This window comes from Mercenaria mercenaria, chromosome 16 (assembly GCF_021730395.1).
Source record: "Mercenaria mercenaria strain notata chromosome 16, MADL_Memer_1, whole genome shotgun sequence".
NCBI classification, from domain to species: Eukaryota; Metazoa; Mollusca; class Bivalvia; order Venerida; family Veneridae; genus Mercenaria; species Mercenaria mercenaria.
This window is the reverse complement of record NC_069376.1, coordinates 72,575,441-72,597,010: the sequence shown is the minus strand read 5'-3', so window position 1 is coordinate 72,597,010 and position 21,570 is coordinate 72,575,441. Positions and strand designations below refer to the sequence as shown.

The following is a 21,570-nucleotide window of genomic DNA, read 5'->3' as shown; positions in this document are numbered from 1 at the left end:
AAGATACAGGCATTTTATGATTTCATAATATCAGGCTTATAAGATTTGCCAACAAAGGTTGAATGAAGCAGTCGGCCGTCTTGTAAACACCTTTCAAATAAGTCAGTATCTGCATCAACCACGTAGAAACTAACGTCATATGTAGAAACACATGCTCAAATTGTCTGTTCGAGAAAAAAGTCAGATACATAAAAATATGAAAGGTGGTAACATCTGAGCTATGATAATTTGTAGATTTGATAGACTTCAAAAAGCAAATATTTTGAAGACATGCTGTAATAGGGATTTTGTCTCAATATTTGATTTTCAGAAATTTGTCGTAATATTTGGTTTTACAGAACATTTTCAGGATAACTGGTTTTGCAGAAAAACAAGCGAGTTTTTATGTAATAAAAGGTGTCATGTGGCTATGGATAGATCAAAAGGTAATATAGACAAGTCTGTGCCAATTTGTGATAAGCATAACGATCTGTACCAAATCGTGGTAAGCTTAATGAAAATATTGACATTTCCGTACCAGTTCTTGATAACACTGACATATTCGTACCGGTTCATGATAACGCAAGTGAATCCTGACCAGTTAGAACATCATTGACAATTTTATGCTAGTTCATGATAACATTGTCACTTTCGTATCATTGACATTGCTATACAAGTTCATGATAACATTGTCACTTTCGTATCACTGACATTGCTATACAAGTGCATGATACCATTGACACTTTCGTATCATTGACATTGCTATACAAGTTCATGATAACATTGTCACTTTCGTATCATTGACATTGCTATACAAGTTCATGATAACATTGAGACTTTCGTATCATTGACATTGCTATACAAGTTCATGATTCCATTGAGACTTTCGTATCATTGACATTGCTATACAAGTTCATGATAACATTGACACTTTCGTATCAATTCATGTCTTCATTGACATTGCTATACAAGTTCATGGTAACATTGACACTTTCGTATCATTGACATTGCTATACAAGTTCATGATTCCATTGACACTTTCGTATCAATTCATGGCTTCACTGACATTGCTATACCAGTTCATGATAACATTGACATTACCGTACCAAGTCAGGCTAAAACGCTGACGCAATATTTGTTATAATTAAATAATACATATATATATACATTGTGACTACTACGTAAATTAATTATCTAGATAAAAGTAATAGAAAACAAAAATTGTTGACATATGTAAATTTCCACCGTCTTGTAACCCGATTGAACGACTTTTGCTTAGATAAAGGTGTCATTTGAAAATGACGTCGATTTTCAGTAAAAATGCAAACGGTCAATGTTATATGTATATTAGTATCAGTTGAATATTTCACACATACATGAATTACGTCATCACTTTTTGTGGTCATTAATTTTGTCGGCCTTCAATTAAAACTGAACTAGTATCGACCTTAACTCTTCTAATATGTTCCTGTGAAGTTTATGTCGGTGTTTTATAACTCTCGTTAAAGCACATGCTTCCATTCATTAGCAGTGGATGAATAATGATACAATTGCGTGTTACAGTTTATACTTTATTTATGAGGTGCGTTACTCCCCCAAGGTAAAGCTAATATTTTCTCTTAAAGGAACGTAGTAACATACTAAAATTATTGACATAAAAAGGGCATTAAGTTCTAGAACGTTATGAATATTTAAAACATAATAATTAGCTTTCCTAATTAATAAATCAAAGGTTGATAAGTATAAGGTCCAGACAGAAACTGTTGATGTATATAATATAAGAATGAATGGTAACAAAGTGTATAAGTACAAAGTTTTCAAAGAAATCTTTTTTAATATTTGTATTACAATAAAAGTGCATTATTTAAGATATACCACAGTACATATAACTATTTGCATTGTTCTAAAATAAATTTAATTTTCTTATCAAATTGTAAAATTATTGAAAATTAATCTCTGAAAGACGATAATAATACAGTGTTGGAGGGAACCAGACTATATTTACGGAAATCGACCCGAAATGCCATTCGGCAATTTTCGTGTGTTTACGTATTCTCGTTATGCCGTCTGATCGGAAGTAAATATATATCTCAACGTGCATATGACTTTCCGTAAAATCCGGAAATTGCCGAAACCGTACACGGAGAATATGTAATTTGAAATTGTCACCACGGAACCACTACTTTTAACTACATTGTTTATTTGCGACCAAGCAAAACTGTGTCCAGAGTCAAGATTTCAAAAAAAATCAATTTTAACAAAATTTACATACAAACGTTTAACAATTGTAAATCAAATACCGCGTATATTACAATGTACGTGTAATTCATTCTCATATCTAATAATTTAAGAAAACCCTACCTGAACACTATTTAATATCATCCCTTATCCAATATATTACATATATAACAATTTATTTCCGTGACCTACAATTAGGTTTTATATCCAAAATAATATACATGATTTTTTTTTACTTGTATTCCAAATTTGTTCATCTCATATACAACATATTATTACATCTGATATCCGGAAACCAACTAAGTTTCATTGTAATTTTGTAATCCAAATTTGTCCATCTAATAAACAGTTCATTATTACCTATAAATAATTCATACTTTTGTTGAACAAGAGTAACATATTCAGTCACATTCACATATTGTTTCTCATTCCATACAAAATTCTTACAACCAATTGTCCGTATAATTTACTACTATATGATTAGACTGGTTGTCTGTGTTAACAGAATAGACGTCCAGGTGCCAGTCTGTTAACGTATGAAATAAGCAGTTGTAATTCGTATAGCAGATCAGTAGCGCGATAATCGTCTAACGTCGAACAAAATATAAACACATCGGTGAAATATAAACATTACTAGATTGATCCGTTGGTTACAAATTGATTCTACAAAACAGCAAGTCACAGGTATGTAATGGCAATATGATTGTAATTTGCAACAGGCTATAGCATTATCGTAATTCTATGCACAGCTTTGAGAAACGTTTACCTGCTAATTGATCATTTTGACCGACTGTTCTTTTTTGCGAATGAACAATATGATGTGGTATTTTATACAATGAATGGGGTTTTAGCCGACAAAATTCATTCAATTATAGTTATTATATACAAATACTGTTGAACTAGGAAATATTGAAGTTACTTCAATTTCAACCACTGTTCAACATTATCTGATTACCGCCTTACATGTAGCGAAGAGTAGTACAAGAATCAGTAATTTGCATCGATGGATTTCAGTGGCTAATATACATACAGCAACAATTGATTAAGCATTTTTAAATACTTTTCCCTAAGTTTGACTACTATTCTCCATTACATTCATGGGTTGACGAAAAAATCATCATTACATGTGTGTATCACGTGATGCACATTTTTTCAACTGTATGCTCTTATAAGAGAAATTTTTTGTTTGATTTTTCCATGAATTTGCATTCATTCTCAAGGTACACCTATTTCACGATGATTCTGCTTTGTTTTGGTGCAAAATATTGAGAAAATGTAGAGAAATGACAATTCATTACAGGTCACCCCCATCCCCAAAATATGCAAAATTTAGCCCTGTGCAAGCAATATTTCAATAAATTTTACCTTATTCGTGGAATTTACACTTAACATCCATTTAATCGTTACGATGTTTGTCATTTTCATTCAGAAACATGCTAATTTCAATATTATTTAGACAACTGAAATGCTAAAATGCGAGAAAAGACATTTACTAGGTCCTAAAACGAACCAAAATAGTGCCACCTGGTCGAAAATTCGATCAAAATTCCAAAAACACAAGAAATTTAAGCGTTTTCAGCCATTTGTTACCGTTTTACATCATAAAGAATAGATTAATGGCATTTCCATTCATTTTCGAGGGGTTTCAGAAAATAACATGTATTGCCCCTTATAGGCTGAACACCACTAAATCCAGCTGTTCTTTATTTCATATAAAATCCACTCACTTCATAACGGTGTTTCGATATTTTCTAGCATATCAGATTTTCAGAGACTTATATTCCCATAAAGAACTAGATCGCTACTTTAGAAAAACAAAAAGAATACTGAGTTTAATCGCTAAAGATTAAACTGTTTATCTAGCACAAAAGAATTATTAGCTAATTGGTTTTTAATATGATGACGTAATATAAGGAGAAGATTAGCACGCGCTTACAGCGCCCTCTATAATGAGCAGATCAGCACGCGCTGGGAGCGTCCTCTTTCTCGCTGACTTCCAACGAAGGTAGACGTGCTTTTAGTGCTCTGTCAAACTATTTCAATTTAAGTCTCTAAAGAAATATTTATAAGTTTATATTTTGTGATGTATTGATGTAAACACTATCTAAATGTGTTAAGAATATATTTTTTAAGTAATTTGGTTGCACGTTTGAAATAAATTAAATTAGTTTTTACAATTATATTTCGTGGCACCACGACTTCATTGATACGGGATAAAAATTGCATCATAATTTGTGATTTATGATAAATAATAAGAGTAAAATAACTGTGCAGTTATTTAACAATTTGAATAATAATAATAATAAAACAGCAACAAAATAAAAACAGTAAACATACAAATAGATTCTATATATTTTTTTTCTCTTTTACATATATCTACACCATGCCGAAATCCAAACGTAATAGATCCTGACCTTGGCGGACCAGGTACAAAAAGAAGGCACGCACAAACCAGTGCCGGCTGATAACGACGACGTCGGGCTGATAAAAACTCAGCCACCGGCTTCAGCTAGTATTTTGTTACAGACGTTAAATGCCGCATGAGCAGTACCGGATACATACCAGGTGATATGATCATAATTCATAATTTGTTTAAATAGTATGATTGGTGCTCATGTCAGTCTTTAAAATGAAAAAGAAACTGATTTGTTTATTGATTTACAGAACTTGTTACATATTAAAACCGAAGAACTTTCCAAGAAAAAATTCAATTGTCAATGATATGAGTGTGAGAAGTGGACCAACGCTTTTATCATTTTCATTTTCATTTCCATTTATGTGACCAAGTGTCCTGAAGAATATCTTAATCTATCGCAAATAAAATAATAATGCTTGCTGCATCTAAGCATCCTGGCTGGCAATAGATCTCTGTGATTCTAGTTACCTCCCCTAACTGTCCGTCCACAAAGTCACAAGCAGCTATTATTTAAAATCGGCGTAATTTAGGTACTTCAGTCTTTCAGACATGAATGCAAGCATAATGATGATAAATGGATCTATCAAATTTGTACTTGTGCTTGTCTTGTGAAATACACGATATGAGCTGTCCTGAGCACTTCGTAGTACCTGTAGAAAGTCAGTCATTGACCTAAATTATCGATTTGTTTTGCCATTTGTGTCGTCACGTATTTATTACGTCACTTGGTGCATTTCATTTATAGTCATGTACCGTACAGGATGAGCACAACGTCTCAGGCTGATTCTAAATGTATAAGCGCAATATTATTTGTACATTTACTACAATTAAAAGTTGAATTATAGAACTTTTTGACAAAACAAATATTAAAAAAAAAAAAAAAAAAAAAAAAAAAAAAATTATTCACATATTATATTCTCATGTGCGTGTTCCTTCACGAACACCTGGAATAAACATTGGTGAACAAATAGAGTACAACTTCACACTGTGCTAAATGCTGTACGTTCATGCATATATTTGATAGCAGTTTTTCTATAGTTTTTTTATGAAGAGCATGTCAAATAGCGTTTCTGTTCACGAGATAAATGTATTACTAACGGCAAATTAAATATTTCTTTCGTTTTTCATAATTTATTTAATAATTAATATATTTATTTACGACCCTCATAATTTATGTCCATATTTGAATACCTAATGATAACGCCTGTGTTTGGACGTGTCTGAGTTGGACGTAAAATCAGACTGTAATGAAATGAAAGTGATAATTAGTCACGAGTTGGACTAGCAATTATATGACAATTCCGGTTACAATGTTCAACATTGACACTGAGTTGTGGATGCTATCTATGTTTCCATTACAACAGTCGTGTAGAAAAATCCGCAACCAACATATTGGATCTATATAGATCTCTCTCTCTCTATATATAACAAGAAATATTTTTAAAGATGGTCGGCGAATTGTAGTAATGCAAGAAGTTATGAGGTTTTCAAATCATTTGTGTTATTCTATCATCTGTCTAACATTTTGCAATTTTTATAGCAAATCTAAACACTATACTTTAACACTTTTAAATGCTTTCCACAAAGGTTTTGTAGGTGTGCTATTTTGGTTCGTTTATTCTACGACGAATAATAACAGCAGTCGGCTAATCACACCCTTATTCATGTGATACGCAGACCGTATTCAGTTACTCTTTTTTTTTGTATTTGACAAGGTATTATTATATTTATTAAATTTACTTACCATTTTTAGATATATCAATATTCTTGCTAAATATACGGAGCGGAATATAGCTTTAAAACTGTAAACAGCATCAATAAGGATTTACGCTTTGTCTGAAATTTCACTCAGTGTAACTGCTTGCATTATGTAGTCTGATTTGCAAACGTAAGTCACATGGCATGGGTCGGTCCAGTCACGAAATAGTTCTTTGCACGGCATTTGCCAAAAAAAAAAAAAATGCTGAAAGAGTTTGATAATATTTTAAACAGCTCATTGTCCATATGCCAATGCATGCCTAAAAGCGGTTGTAATCACACAACTTGTCTTTAGTGTAACAATTATAGACCCTCAGTATATAGTCATGTTAAGCATTCTTAAATTGGTAATGCGGTAAAGATGGTACAAGAAATGGGAAATCTGAACTTCTTGCAAAAGCTGACATATCATCCGCATTTAATTATCAATGTCTCATTTGGCCGGGAGACTTCGATCTGTTAGGTATTAAATCATGTGAAGGCTAATGGGACCCAGAAAATGGTACCACAAGGGGTGTTTTGCTCTTGCTTCATATCCGAAAAAGTATTAATATTGGTTTGTAAATTTTGATATTTTTATGGTTAATTCATATGACCTAAGGCAAAAAGCAGCATCATTTCATTCGGGTAAAAATGGACTAAGATCTGACAATCTTGCGCAGGTAGATCTTTGAATAAAAGATCCGCTAAAAATAAGTTATGATACTCACGACATTAAATGGTACTCATGATTCTTGAGAAAAATATTCAGTTTTAAGCAATACTTGTAAGCGGAAAAAGAATGTGATTTGTGTCACTGTTAGTCTCGACTCATTCAGGCAAAGCCTTCAAAAATACTTGGAAAAGTATAATACAGCGATAAATTATTATGAACATTTTTGTAAACAAGTAGGAGAGAGCGCTGGCCACCAAGTCTCGAATCTCAGCTATAATGAACAAAATAAACAACTTCCTTGACAACACAAAGGAGGGAGCCGATATTTTTGCAGTAACGCGATCCTAAAGATCTGGGTCTGCAGATCATAATTTTATATCATTCACGGCTTCCTTTTGCTTGGCTTCGAATCGGAGTTTCCTATTTCACACAAACGTTCAGACAGCTAATACGACTTTATTTCAAAACCTCTAAAACCGACAAAAGGAGGACCGGTTCTGTTGGTGATATTGCGATTAATTTACAAAACAGGATTTGTATAGATAATGTACAAACGTATTTGAAATACCGATCTAAAGCAAATGGTCCTCTTTTTGTCACTCTAGGCTAACCACTTACCAATTTATTGCTGTCAAAAAGGCCTTGAATTTTTCTGGATTAGAAGAGCGTAATTTGAAATCGCATATATTTAAGACTGGGGAAGTCACCACTATGTTTAAAGATCGCTATGGGATGAATGATGTCAGTCGGAAGATAGAGGTCTAATGCCTAAAGGTCCTACATCCGTTAAGGTGCGAGTCCGTTAATGGTTCGTACATCTTAAAATAATTTAAGTGATGAGCGGCAGCCAGACCCTATTCCAATGTTAATCCTATATTTTCTATGTAATACTGAGTCCTATATATCAACACATATAACATAGTAGCCTATGAAATACGGATACGGGTGTATATATTTTTATGTATATAAGGATAAGGATATAAATATAAGGATAAGGATGTATATATAGGAATAAACATATATATAAGGATATATGTATAAGGATAAGAATGTATATAAGGATAAGGATATATTATGTAAGGATAAAGATATATTATATGGATTCATATAAGGATATATACATAAGAATATATATATATATATATAAGGATAAGGATGTATATATAAGGATAAGGACATATATATAAGGATAAGGATGTATATATAAGGATAAGGATAAAAAAGAAGAAAATTATAAATATATATAGCCCAAAATTTTCAAAATTATAAGGATAAGGTGATAAAAGGATCTGCCATATTGCCATTAATATACTTTGATGTATAGGCCCGGCGATCCGCATTTGGCAAAGTAATATGTCCATGTTACCCCACGCTCTGTTACCGGTGCCGGAACAGAGCGTAAATTCCAATAAATCCAATACCCCCCCCCCCCCTCAACCCTCACCTAAATATGTTTATTCATATAATTGACAATCTATATATATGGTACATGACATACATGACACCTGCTCTGATACAGTTGCCGGATCATAGCAACACGTATTTTGATTACATCCACTTTAAATATTAAAGCGATATTTTGCAGATTTTATGTTTTAATTGTTTACTAAGTAGCTACATAAACCCCACTTCAAGCCTTTAATACAAATCGTTTAATTTCGAATTTGCTTCACAGAACTATCTAAGTTTTTAATCAAAACGTTATTTTTCTAATACTTGTTAGCGATATTTCAGGCTATATAGTTGGATAGAAGGGTCTACACTAATACAGTATGTGCCATACAGGGCTTTCCAATCGACTAAAATTGAGAATCTTGGCCTTATGTCCATATGTGGGACAGTTTGTTTGCGGAAGGCTTAATGGTATGAAATGGGAGAATGTGCAGAAACAGCCCAGCACATTTTGAATTTTAAAGATCCTCCAGAAATTTCGATTTTGCATTACACAAAACCTACAATAGAAATAATTTAGGAACTGAAAAAGTTGTTCTAGACACCGGAACTTGAAGCTACAGCTTACGCAAGCTTTTACCTACCCCGTCCATTGCACGAAGAACATGGCGCTACATTCAGTTTAATTCCGTTGCAATAATAAGACAGCGGGTCAATAATTGTAGTTCCTATGTAAAGATAAAATGATAATAATAAAATGATAATAATAAATGTAGGTGCATACATTAGATATATCAGAAGACAGCCCAGCGATTATTATGATATGATATTATGCTGAATACAATTTCAAATGCAATTTCTTTACTAGTTACAACGGAAACATGAATACCCCTCGAAGTCATAGTGTTATTTGGTTACAGGCCATGGCTGTTGGCTTCATTTTTATGCTTTCCCGCTTTGGCGGAAGGTCCACTTACAATGCTCGTTTTTTGTAAGTGTACCTTATGGCGTTTTTAACGCATAAAAATCCGCTCTGCTACCGTTTCCGGAGCAGAATTTTAGGTACAAAGACTTCTAGATTATCATCATTGCATTTATTCATAAAGTTATTCAAAATTATATATTCACAGCCATGGCCAATATATGCCACTATCTAAGAATAAATTTCATCAAACTTTATTTGTATTCTGTTTCTTTTGTTGCTGGATAATACTGAGTTTAATCGCTAAAGATTAAACTGTTTATCTAGCACAAAAGAATTATTAGCTAATTGGTTTTTAATATGATGACGTAATATAAGGAGAAGATTAGCACGCGCTTACAGCGCCCTCTATAATGAGCAGATCAGCACGCGCTGGGAGCGTCCTCTTTCTCGCTGACTTCCAACGAAGGTAGACGTGCTTTTAGTGCTCTGTCAAACTATTTCAATTTAAGTCTCTAAAGAAATACCACCCACCCTCCCCCTACTTTGTTTCAATAGTTTGTTGTCCTTTTTTCTTTTGTATATTTCAGCTCCAACTCCACTTTGTCATGGCTGGATGCGTCATAGAAATGCATACTTTCTAAAAAGATATATTGATCTACTTATGGAAGAACAGAAAACAATATATACAGACTATACACTATATAGTTTAAAAGTTTTGCTTCCGTTGCCGGAGCAAAAAAGTGTGGAATAATCTAGTGAATTAACAAAAAAAAATTAGCTGCAAGATTTATGACATTTGTTGGCGTTTTTAACGCATAAAAATCCGCTCTGCTACCGTTTCCGGAGCAGAATTTTAGGTACAAAGACTTCTAGATTATCATCATTGCATTTATTCATAAAGTTATTCAAAATTATATATTCACAGCCATGGCCAATATATGCCACTATCTAAGAATAAATTTCATCAAACTTTATTTGTATTCTGTTTCTTTTGTTGCTGGATAAAGGGGGGTGTTAACTTTTATATAAGAAAACTACAGTTCGTTAAATACAACCCGCTGAATTTACTACTTTTCGCTTCTTTCAGTTTCTCTTTTCGTGACATTAAATTCTTACGCCGCCATTTTTATCTAGCATGCGGTAGGAACATGCCGATTTCATTAGAATGCAAAGTGATACATACTGAAACGCGGTAGGGTAAAAGTAAGCACGTTGCTGCCGAGAAAATGCACTAGGAAAGGAAAAAAGATTAGTACTATTTATATTTGGACTACTTGTGACTAGACCTGCGGAGGCTTACATTCTATTTGGTAGTGATCAGCCTCAATGATTACTATAACCCTAAACTTTAAATCTTTGAAATGTCCTCTTAACATATTGATGCAACGGGTGTATGCCATTTATGAAACAACAGATTGCCGAATATTAAGGATACTAATGATAACATATACGAGGTATAAGTACATATGCCATAAGCTATCGCCATTTTAAAAGTAAAATAAAAGTCTAGTGCATGAAGCCCTTTTCAACAGATCCTGATCAAAGGCTTTATGGCGTTAATTTATTACCACCGCTGTTTTATATCAGTTACTTTCACAAAGAGCAATGCAATATAACTAATTTGAAATCGCATATATTTAAGACTGGGGAAGTCACCACTATGTTTAAAGATCGCTATGGGATGAATGATGTCAGTCGGAAGATAGAGGTCTAATGCCTAAAGGTCCTACATCCGTTAAGGTGCGAGTCCGTTAATGGTTCGTACATCTTAAAATAATTTAAGTGATGAGCGGCAGCCAGACCCTATTCCAATGTTAATCCTATATTTTCTATGTAATACTGAGTCCTATATATCAACACATATAACATAGTAGCCTATGAAATACGGATACGGGTGTATATATTTTTATGTATATAAGGATAAGGATATAAATATAAGGATAAGGATGTATATATAGGAATAAACATATATATAAGGATATATGTATAAGGATAAGAATGTATATAAGGATAAGGATATATTATGTAAGGATAAAGATATATTATATGGATTCATATATGATTCAATATAACTACTTAGTCAGCTACCACAAATTTATTAACGCCATTATACTTAAAAAAACCGTAATACTCTGTATCAACATTTTACAGAATTCCTGATGACTCCGTGGCTCTAATGACCTTTTGGTAGAAATATAAATGATACTGGTATTACGTCATCTTATATAATATGAATGATAACTTTAAAAAAGTGTTACTGACTCAGCTTACAACAGTTTGAAATGTCATTGTGATACTTCTCTTATTAATTTGTAGACAAAATATAATAACCTAGGGTATTATCAAATGATACAGAATCCCCATACACCCGAATATCGCCCGAGAAAATGGGAATATTATCTATGATATATTACATAAATTAATATCAATATGGGTATTGTTAATTGAACCTGACTCCACTACAATCAGACAATGACGGTCGGGAAATAAAATTAATTTTGCTGTAATGCTATATCATGAGTTGTCGCGTTGTAACAGCAACTCAATCATCAATAAATAGAAGACTTTTGTATTATTTTATTCAACCCGTAAAATAAATTCAGTATAAAATGCACAAGTGTAATATTCTTCTAATTGCGTGATAGTCCTTCCTATTGCAACATCAAAAAATCTTTTTTTCGTTAACTATTACACGAAAGGTGTTCAAAAATACCCGGAAAATGCTCTAATATCTTTATTTCTGGTGCTATTTTGCTAAAACTGAAAATATGATAGATAAGGACATATTAAATGTGAATATCTTAATAACAGATTTCAAAACAGGCACATTATTTATTTATCGTCTCTATGGCAACGTCACTACCTCTGAAGTGGCCCAACGTCATTATGACGCTGTCATGTTACACAAATTATTTCAGTACCACTCATGGTTACAAGCGGTTAATTATTTCTTGCCATAAAATGCATTTCCTACACCTTCTTACGAACACATAAGTACTGATTATATAATATTACCATAGTACTGGTGAAATGGGACATTGAACCGTGATGCAGCGATCTGTATCAAGGACTTCTTAAATTTTCAAAACGTAATCTCGAACGTTATTGTCTTTTGACGTCTGAATCGTAAGCCGTCAGCTGTATTTTAAACCCCACGTGTCACTAATAAATGTTGTATTATTCATGGCGTTTACTTTTAGATCATATAGCTTTTGTATTTGTCTCCATATTGTTTTATCCAAAATACAAGATGTTACCCCATGTCTTCGTTCAACACTGATTTTAAAGCCATGCCCAATGAAATATGCCTGCCAAAAATTTCAATGATATCACATTTAAAATTTAATGTTTATAGCGTAATGCTTACATTTCACGTTAATGTTCGCCCGATTTATGAAAAGGTAGCTTGAAAAATAAGTAAATGGCAAGTAATGTTTTAGCGAATGCAAAATAGATTAAGACATAAAATTTAGCCGGATGACGTTACATGACGTTGCCATGGGGACTGGCATTTTCTTATTAATTGTCCACATAAAATATGACTTTGACATTTCAACTTAGTATTCCCTAATCCATATTTTGTAACTTTTGTAACAGTTTCATTGATTTTTAATGACACATGAAGAAATTACAGCACTTTTTCAGGTATTTATTGAACACCCCTCGTAGATGACGTCATTTCGATCAATGGAAAGACGTAATGTCAACCTGATAAAATACTAGCGTTACATCAAAATTATAACAAGACCATTTAACAGTTGTCCAGCTTGTTCTATTAATCTAACACCAGCTTACAATAAGACGTGTAGCAATGTTAAATTTGAAAAGGGGGCATTATTTTGCCACTATGTAAGCCACAGTTATGAAACTTGCAATGTAAAGCCATCTCACGTTGCCAAGGATGTGTGGAGAACCTGAAAAGATTTCGTCAATAATGACCAGAGAAACATGCTTAAATGCAAAACTGTCACAAAATGTCTATGTGAAACAGGGCATCTAGAATTATGTGACTTGCCCTGTGAGGTCATCGCATGATGCCTTATAGATATGTGAGGTTTGAAAGAATTTAGTTTTATAGCTTTTGAGAAACATTCTTACTTGCAAAATTTTACCAAAAATTTTAAAGTTACAAAGGGGCATAATAAAAGATTAGAAGTTAAAATGGACACCATGTATGACAAAATGTTATAATTACGTAATCGGTCCTGTGAGGTAATCCCATGATGCCAACTGCGCATGTGTAGACTTTACATTAAATGTTAACTTCAAAAGATAACGTTTCTATATTTTCTAACAATTGCAGAAGAAAGACTTCTAGAACCATCCGGATCATTATATTTTCACCCTTTTCTGACATTTACTAAAAATGGTGATACTTTCGACATTATTGTGGTTAAATGCCCCAACACAAAACACTTAACATTTATCTAAACTTTTGTGGTTGTAGATTATTACCTAAGACACACGATGTAAATTATAAACACCACTCAAGAATTGAATCAGAACACTAAAGAATGTTCTGTTTTTTATTCTAGCCTAAATCAAATTTTCATAAAACCTAAGATAGCGACCTATGGGAAAGGCCGTTTAGGTTTATTTTTACGACATGCAAAACTAGCATGTAATAAATCCATTTAAATTTTGGTTTTGCCGCGCACGAACACAGTACATAATATATATGGCGCTAAAACGGGACTAAAAATGTTCCATATCTCCTTTTCATCGAAATAAAAATCTGGGGTATGAATCAAAGCCTTTGTACCTGCTTGAATCACAAAGATACACAAACCCGAGTGTTCAGACCCCGATTGTCGCCTCTAGCGAGCATACAAGGGTAAACTACTTTCATATATAAATTGTAAAACAATATGATCAATATTGTGAAATAAATATCTTCTGTGTATTTACATTAAGATAACGCTGCATAAGTGTGAATCATTTTACATTCATCCATTTAAGTACATTGTTCTTAACATAAAGATTTCCGTATTGTGGTAGAGAAGATGTTCTTTATAATGTATACAATATACAGAGATAGTGTTTGCCATACTAGTATTTGCTTCCGAGATTATGGTCCACAGAGAAAGTTTTTGCTATGTATACTTCCACGGCTTAGTAGTCATTGTCTTCAAAGATAGTACTCTGCCATATATTCTCCCGTAGCCGAGTGGTAATGGTCAACAATTTTCTTTTACAATCATTTTGGATCATGAAGTCCATTAAATTTTATTATAATAAAATTTCGTTTTAAGCCGAACCCAAGGGGCGTAAGAGTTGTTGCACATGTCGGAACCTTTCAGGACCAGACTAAGTCAAACCGAGGGGTCTGCTTTTATGCTTAGTTGAGTTCTATGCTTCCGCAGGATCATTTACAGATTTCATTGTCCTAAAATAGAAAAAGTGGAAACTCCACAGGTCGCTCAACACGACAAAAAATAAAAATGTTGCAGGCTCGGTTTGACTCAGCCTGTTCATGGTCGAGGAAACCATCAAAATGAATTGCGAAAGACCGATGGGTCTGTCCATTTGTCCGCCCGTGCGCTACCGCAATGACAAGAGGGATAACAACAAAAATGTTAACTCATTTCTGAATAATTATTTATGTTGAATTAACAATGCAACGTCTGAAGGAGAGATGAGTGGGAAGTAATAATTTGTTTTCACAGATGCTAACATCTTTCTTTTTGTTCCTTAGTATCCGCGTATCCGCTTTATAAATACAAACATCTGTTGATCACCGCTTTAATTACCGGCTGTCTAAATAAATATATGGAATAAAAAAGGCCACATCGATCTTGTCCACAGCCATTATAAAAATCGTTTGAGTTAGCAATAGCCAAATAAAACCTTTAACCGCCAACAAAGTAGTGCATCGATTATCCCTTTCTCAGAGATACCCCGTGCTATATCCGCCAACATGAAGCACTCATCTGTTAGGAAAACATTTGTTAACAAATTGTATTGCTGAATCAGATCTAATACCAGAGAAATGATACCTCGTATTCATGCGTCTAACTTCTTCAGAGTTTAGAGCTTTTAGTATTTGGTTTAAATCCACCCGTCATCATATGTCATATACTGGAGAAGATGACCTTTGGTAACCTTTCAGGAAAGGAACAGTTTCAGAAATAACTTTGCCTTGGTCAATTTTAAAGCAGAGCTCAGAATTCATGAACAGTTTTGACACTGATCTTCGAACCTCTCATCCTGGGAGGAACCAATGATCTCCGAACCTCCCATCCTGGGTAGAACTTTTGATCTTCTGCGCGTCAGCAAGATGCGTCCTTGCTTATTATGAAAAGATTCGACAACATCACAGGGAAAGTGAAAATTTGATTCCTTGTACAGACATTTTTGTTGGAGCGGTCAATTAACCAAATAAAAGGTATAAGAAATATTGCCTTAGTAGGGAGTTTTTCTTTACTCTGCAGAGGCGACCTCTTTAACAAAGGGCTAACTGCAAAAGTAAGCAACTGAGGCTAGAAAAATGGAAAGGAAGCCTAACCATCACAAAACTTAACCTAACACAGCTTTTACCAATTTTTCTGTCAGATGGAACTAACATGTTTGCGTGAAATGGTAATTTTCAGGTATTTTCAATTAACTCTGAATTTACCTTCATTATCATTGTAATTCATTACCAGCAGAGGTATCTTTGAGCTCAGAAAATAACTAAAATAATGATGATAATAATAAGTATTTCTTTAGCTGTTTAAAAATGCATAAAATATTATATTCTGAACGTGGATATAACCCAACCGTGTAAATGGATTAGGAAATTTTCCGTGCCAATGCCGCGAGTGAATTGTACGGAATAACTTGAAATAAATTAAGATGCAGTTATATTTGTTCTCTCCTTCATTTAAGTAATTTGGAATATTTATTCACTATCAATTTACATAAGCTTTTGAAAAGAGTGAACGTTTTATTGAATAATTTAATATGTACTCAAAGGACCCCTGTACTGATGTTGCGATGTTTAAATGCGTAAAGCAGCTTCCGCCCGACGCACCAATCTGACAAAGGCTTGTACTGACGATGGTACGGTTTAACAAATACAAAATGCATGCATTTATTTGAATATATCTGTAATATATAATAAGCAACAAACATAATTCTTACCTTCTCAACATTTAATATCGTTTTAATTTCCCATTAATCATATATAATATGTACATTCGCCACGACTAATATAACTTACTGCTGCAACGTTATTATCTAATACCAATACATCATTACATTTAATATCTGATCTAATAAAGCAACAACATAATTCACTTCAAATTTTCGAGGTTTCAATATATAACATCTAATTTTCTTAATCCAAATGTGTAATTTCAAACACAAGACACGTGATTTTTAAACTTTAAATGTGTCCATCATTTCATGTACAATTCATTATTACATAAATCCTATAAAACTCGTACAAAAATATATATTCAACAACAATGCACCTCTAGCGCCTTATTCCATACAGAATTCTTAGAACCAATTATCCGAATAATTTTCAGTTTCATTAATAGACTGGTTGTCTGTGCTAACTGAAATAGACGTCCAGGTGCCAGTCTGGTAACGTATGAAATAAGAAATAAGCAGATCTGTAACGCAATAATTGTATAACGTCGAACAAAATATAAACACATCGGTGAAATATAAACATGGCTAGATTGATTCGTTGGTATCAAATTAACAAGCATGCTGTTAGAAGTAATAGTCTGCAAAACCAACCTGTCATAGCGTACAATGGCAATATGATGAGATAATGACTGTTGCAATACGGAACTTTTATGAAAAGTTTTCAGTGACGTTCAACGTCATATATGAGCCAGCCTGGCTGGCTATTTTTAGTAACTGTGCTATAGTTAGCGGCACTTTGTGCAATGATTGTGTTTCTTGCCCGTCAGAATTAATTTATTGTTTGTCCTCATAATTGAATAAATGCTATAATCCAGCGCGTGGTACCATACATGTTATTCTTCGTTTATTCAATCTTTCCAGTTCATCATATCTGTGGTGAAGTCATCATCATCTGTTAGTGTATCATTTATTACCATCTTTTATATACGGTACTCTATCTCTGAATAGTCTTTTAAAAAAAAAAAATAATAATGATGCATTTGTGCAGGGTCTTTCAAAAAAAAAAGTCATTTTGAGTGACCCTGATTTGTGTATGCAAGATACTTTGACACGCATGCATGCAAATGACAGAAACAATAGATTGCTGAAAATGTATAAACTAATAAAATATACTCGAGGATTACACATACCAACAGCAATTGCCATTATTTTAAGAATTTAATCTTTAACAGAAAACAAAATCCCTTTCAACACCTCATGATCAAAGACTGCATGGGATTAATTTATCACCACTACTGCTTATATCAATTATACTGCAAAAAACCCTGCTATACTCCCATACTGCATATTAACGTTTTATAGAATTACTGATAAATACACGACTCATAACCTTTCAGCATCAATATGTATAACAAGGATATTATTTCACCAAATTTATAGCATGGCTGTTCACTGTCATCGTGATACATGTACATGTACTTCCTTTATTATTCCCTTTGTAGACAAAATAATCGTATATAACCTAGGATAATATCAAACGATATAGAATACCAGTACATCCAAAATCCGCTCGGGAAAATTGGAATAATATCTGTGATGTACTATATAAAATCAATATCAACGAGTATTGTTATATCTAGCGGACTTCAGTACAGTCATACAATTATCGGTAAGTAAATGGCAGAATATTGTTGGCTGTAATGCTCTATCTTCATAAGAATTTTATTGTTCGGAGGAGTTGTCGTGTTGTAACAGCAACATATTCATTAATAATAGACAATACAAATATTGTTATCATTCTCTTTGGTGGAATGACCTATAAATAGTACATGTACCTCAGTATAATTCCTCCAGGTCTACATTTTCATATTATAAAACTTGTAGAAAGGAAATACTTACATTGTTAACAACAAGTTATAAAATTCTTAAATCAATATGAGCCACCCCATGAGAAAACCAACATAGTGGGTTTGCGACCAGCATGGATCCAGACCAGCTTGCGCATCCGCGCAGTCTGGTCAGGATCCATGCTGTTCGCTAACAGTTTCTCTAATTCCAATAGGCTTTGAAAGCGAACAGCATGGATCCTGACAAGACTGCGCGGATGCGCAGGCTGGTCTGGATCCATACTGGTCGCCAACCCACTATGTTGGTTTTTGCACGGCTCATATTATTTCGGGTATGTTTTGTCATATTTTCGCGAAATTACATATTGTCAAATGATGGAGTACTTTAGTAAGTAAGTAAGTAAGTAAGCAAATTCTTTATTTATCGAATGTTGCCAGCAATGGCTATAAAATAAGACTATGAATCATTAGTATATATTCATAAACCTTATCAATTTCATAGAATTGCTTAGGGCATGACACACAACGTATATAATAATTTCCCCGCGAGATTTAAATCAAATTGAAAATCCAAGAATTTCGCATGATTTCTTTCTTTATATTCTATATTAGTTCAATGATTATTAAAATCATATCATAAAATCTAAGCTAACGATCTTTGGGAAAAGTTTTACCACCGTAGTTTACTCGAACTACATGCAAAAATGGCGTGTAATCAATCCATTAAAGATTTAACAAAATATATGTATGCAATCTATAAAATCTTCTTTAAACACAAGAGGAATGTTTTCAACATGGTCGATATTTTGTTTTAAAAATGGAAAAATATTTCATATAATTGAAGTTCGCCGAAAAATATGATTCTAACAGAATTTTTGTTAGTGCTTAATTCTCCCATTTAAATGCATTAAACCTTCTAAAACGATTTGCGCACTGTTGCACAAACATGCACTTCTGAATTTAAAAATCTTATAGAAATAAAAAATAAAAAACAAATAGGATAGTTATTTTTTGGCAGTTACAGTTACGTGAGTAAGTGGTTGCGATTGGTGACTTCAAACCATTTACTTTAAACTGCAGTAACCTGACTGTGGTGGTCGAATTGAGGAACAAATCCGGCTATGTTGAAGACTGGTGGCTCTTCCCATCTGCGAAAAATCTGTAGAGTTGTTAATGCAGGAATGCCACAGTTAAGCTACAACTGTGTCTGTGGTACTTAAAAAGTCAAGCAACACAAATGATTCAGTCGTCGTTCAGTTATTTTACAGACGTTGAATAAATAAGACAACGTCAAACATAAGGTCGGTATGGGAGTAATAAACTTTATTTTATAGTTGTTTACATCTTTGTTTTTGTTCCTGACAAAATACAGACATCTGTCGATCAGCGCTATAACTACGGGCTATCCAAATAAATATATGAAATAAATGAGGCCACATCGATCAGCCTTGTCGACCACCTCTATAAAAATCGTTTGAATTAGCAATAACCAAATAAGACCTTTAACCACCGACAAAGTAGTGCATCGATTATCTCTTTCTCTGATACATCCCATGATATATCCACAAACAGTCATTTGCTTGGAAAACATTTGTGAGCAAATTTTATTGACGAAACTTATCTGAATCACGAGCTATAATGTTTATTAATCCTATTTCTCCACGGTTCATGTTTTTTTTGCATTGGATTTAAATCCAAGCCGTCAAACCAGATGTGGACAAGACAGTCTGGGTGTGAAACCATGTCATAAGTGTGGACAAGATGGCCTGGTCCGAAACCAAGTCATAAGTGTAGACAAGATGGTCTGGGTCCGAAACCAAGTCATAAGTGTAGACATGATGGACTGGATGCGAAACCAGGTCATAAGTGTGGACAAGATGGCCTGGGTCCGAAACCAGGTCATAAGTGTGGACAAGATGGACTGGGTCCGAAACCAGGTCATAAGTGTGGACAAGATGACCTGGGTCCGAAACCAAGTCATATGTGTAGACAAGATGGCCTGGGTCCGAAACCAAGTTATAAGTGTAGACAAGATGGCCCGGGTCCGAAACCAAGTCATAAGTGTAGACAAGATGGCGGGTCCGAAACCAAGTCATAAGTGTGGACAAGATGGCCTGGGTCCGAAACCAGGTCATAAGTCCGGACAAGATGGCCTGGGTCCGAAACTAAGTCATAAATGTAGACAAGATGGCCTGGGTCCGAAACCAGGTAATAAGTGTAGACAAGATGACCTGGGTCCGAAACCAATGTGTAGAAAAAATGACCTGGGTCCGAAACTAAGATTAAAAACCAATCTTAGAATGCAACTCTGCCATTCATTTTTTTCAATAATGAGCTCAGAATCAACAAAGCAGAGGTTTAATTTTGAGTTTGGTCACCAAACCATTGGCCCTGGGTTCAACCATTGTTCTACCTATAAGAAGCATAGCTTACCGATTTTACCGTTGCAGATTTTTCGTTGGTGATAGAAGTAACATTATTCGCATGAACTTGTGATGTTGAGGTATTTTCAATTAACTGTGAATTTACCTTCATTATCAATGTACTGGTAAGTTATCACATGCAGAGATCTCATTGAATCCAGAAAACAAATAGAAAATAAACAGCAATAATTTCTCTCTTGCTATTAGAATATATGAAAATATAATTTTCTGAACTTGGATTAAACCCAACCGCAAAAATGGATAAGGAAACCTTCCGTGCCAATACCGCGAGTGAATTGCACGAAATAACTTGAAATAAATTAAGATGCAGATACATTCGTATTCTTTCTCTTCCAAATACCTTCTTCATTTAAATGATTTCGCAACATTATTCAGTATCAATTTACATAAGGTACAGAAAAGAGTGAATGTTAATTTGCATATTTGAATATTTGAATATGAACTCGAGGGATCCTTTTGTCAATATCTTATAATGCTGTAAAGATGACTACACCGTAAAGTATGTTCGCATCGGCGCATCACTAAAGTGTACAATCTGAGGAGGTGCGACATTGATGTTTAATCATATATCTATATATCTGACACAAGATTTTATTTAAATATATCTCTAATTTGTAATAACGGACAATTTACAAAACGAATTCTTACTTTCTCATCGTTAGTATCATTTGTCAGATATAAATTATAAATTATAATGTAATATAAGACAGACATATTTTTATAAACGCTACATTACATTCTATGTCCGTATCATAACCAAGTTCTGTAATACATATTTGTCCGTCCCACGTACAATGTATTACTACAATAAAAATATTTCGTTCCAAAAATAATTTAAA

General features: G+C 33.6%; 1 protein-coding gene and 1 long non-coding RNA gene across 26 annotated transcripts in view; one reads left to right on the top strand and one right to left on the bottom strand.

The window, feature by feature from the left end:
- Positions 1 to 21,570, bottom strand: part of LOC123541437 (potassium voltage-gated channel protein Shaw-like) — a 159,650-nt gene that overhangs the window by 88,013 nt on the left and 50,067 nt on the right. Inside the window, exon 1 of one of the 25 annotated variants that reach the window (XM_045326905.2) lies at positions 2,341 to 2,901. The exons of 23 other annotated variants lie outside the window; for them this stretch is intronic. The gene's annotated coding sequence lies outside the window, so the exon portion shown is untranslated. Of the gene's footprint in view, positions 1 to 2,340; positions 2,902 to 21,570 lie in introns of those variants that run through there. One more of the 25 variants, XM_045326908.2, reaches the window with a different exon arrangement.
- On the top strand, positions 3,753 to 10,337 carry LOC128549794 (uncharacterized). The gene is made up of 2 exons (XR_008367956.1): positions 3,753 to 4,782; positions 9,951 to 10,337. It is a non-coding gene; the product is annotated as an uncharacterized LOC128549794 (long non-coding RNA).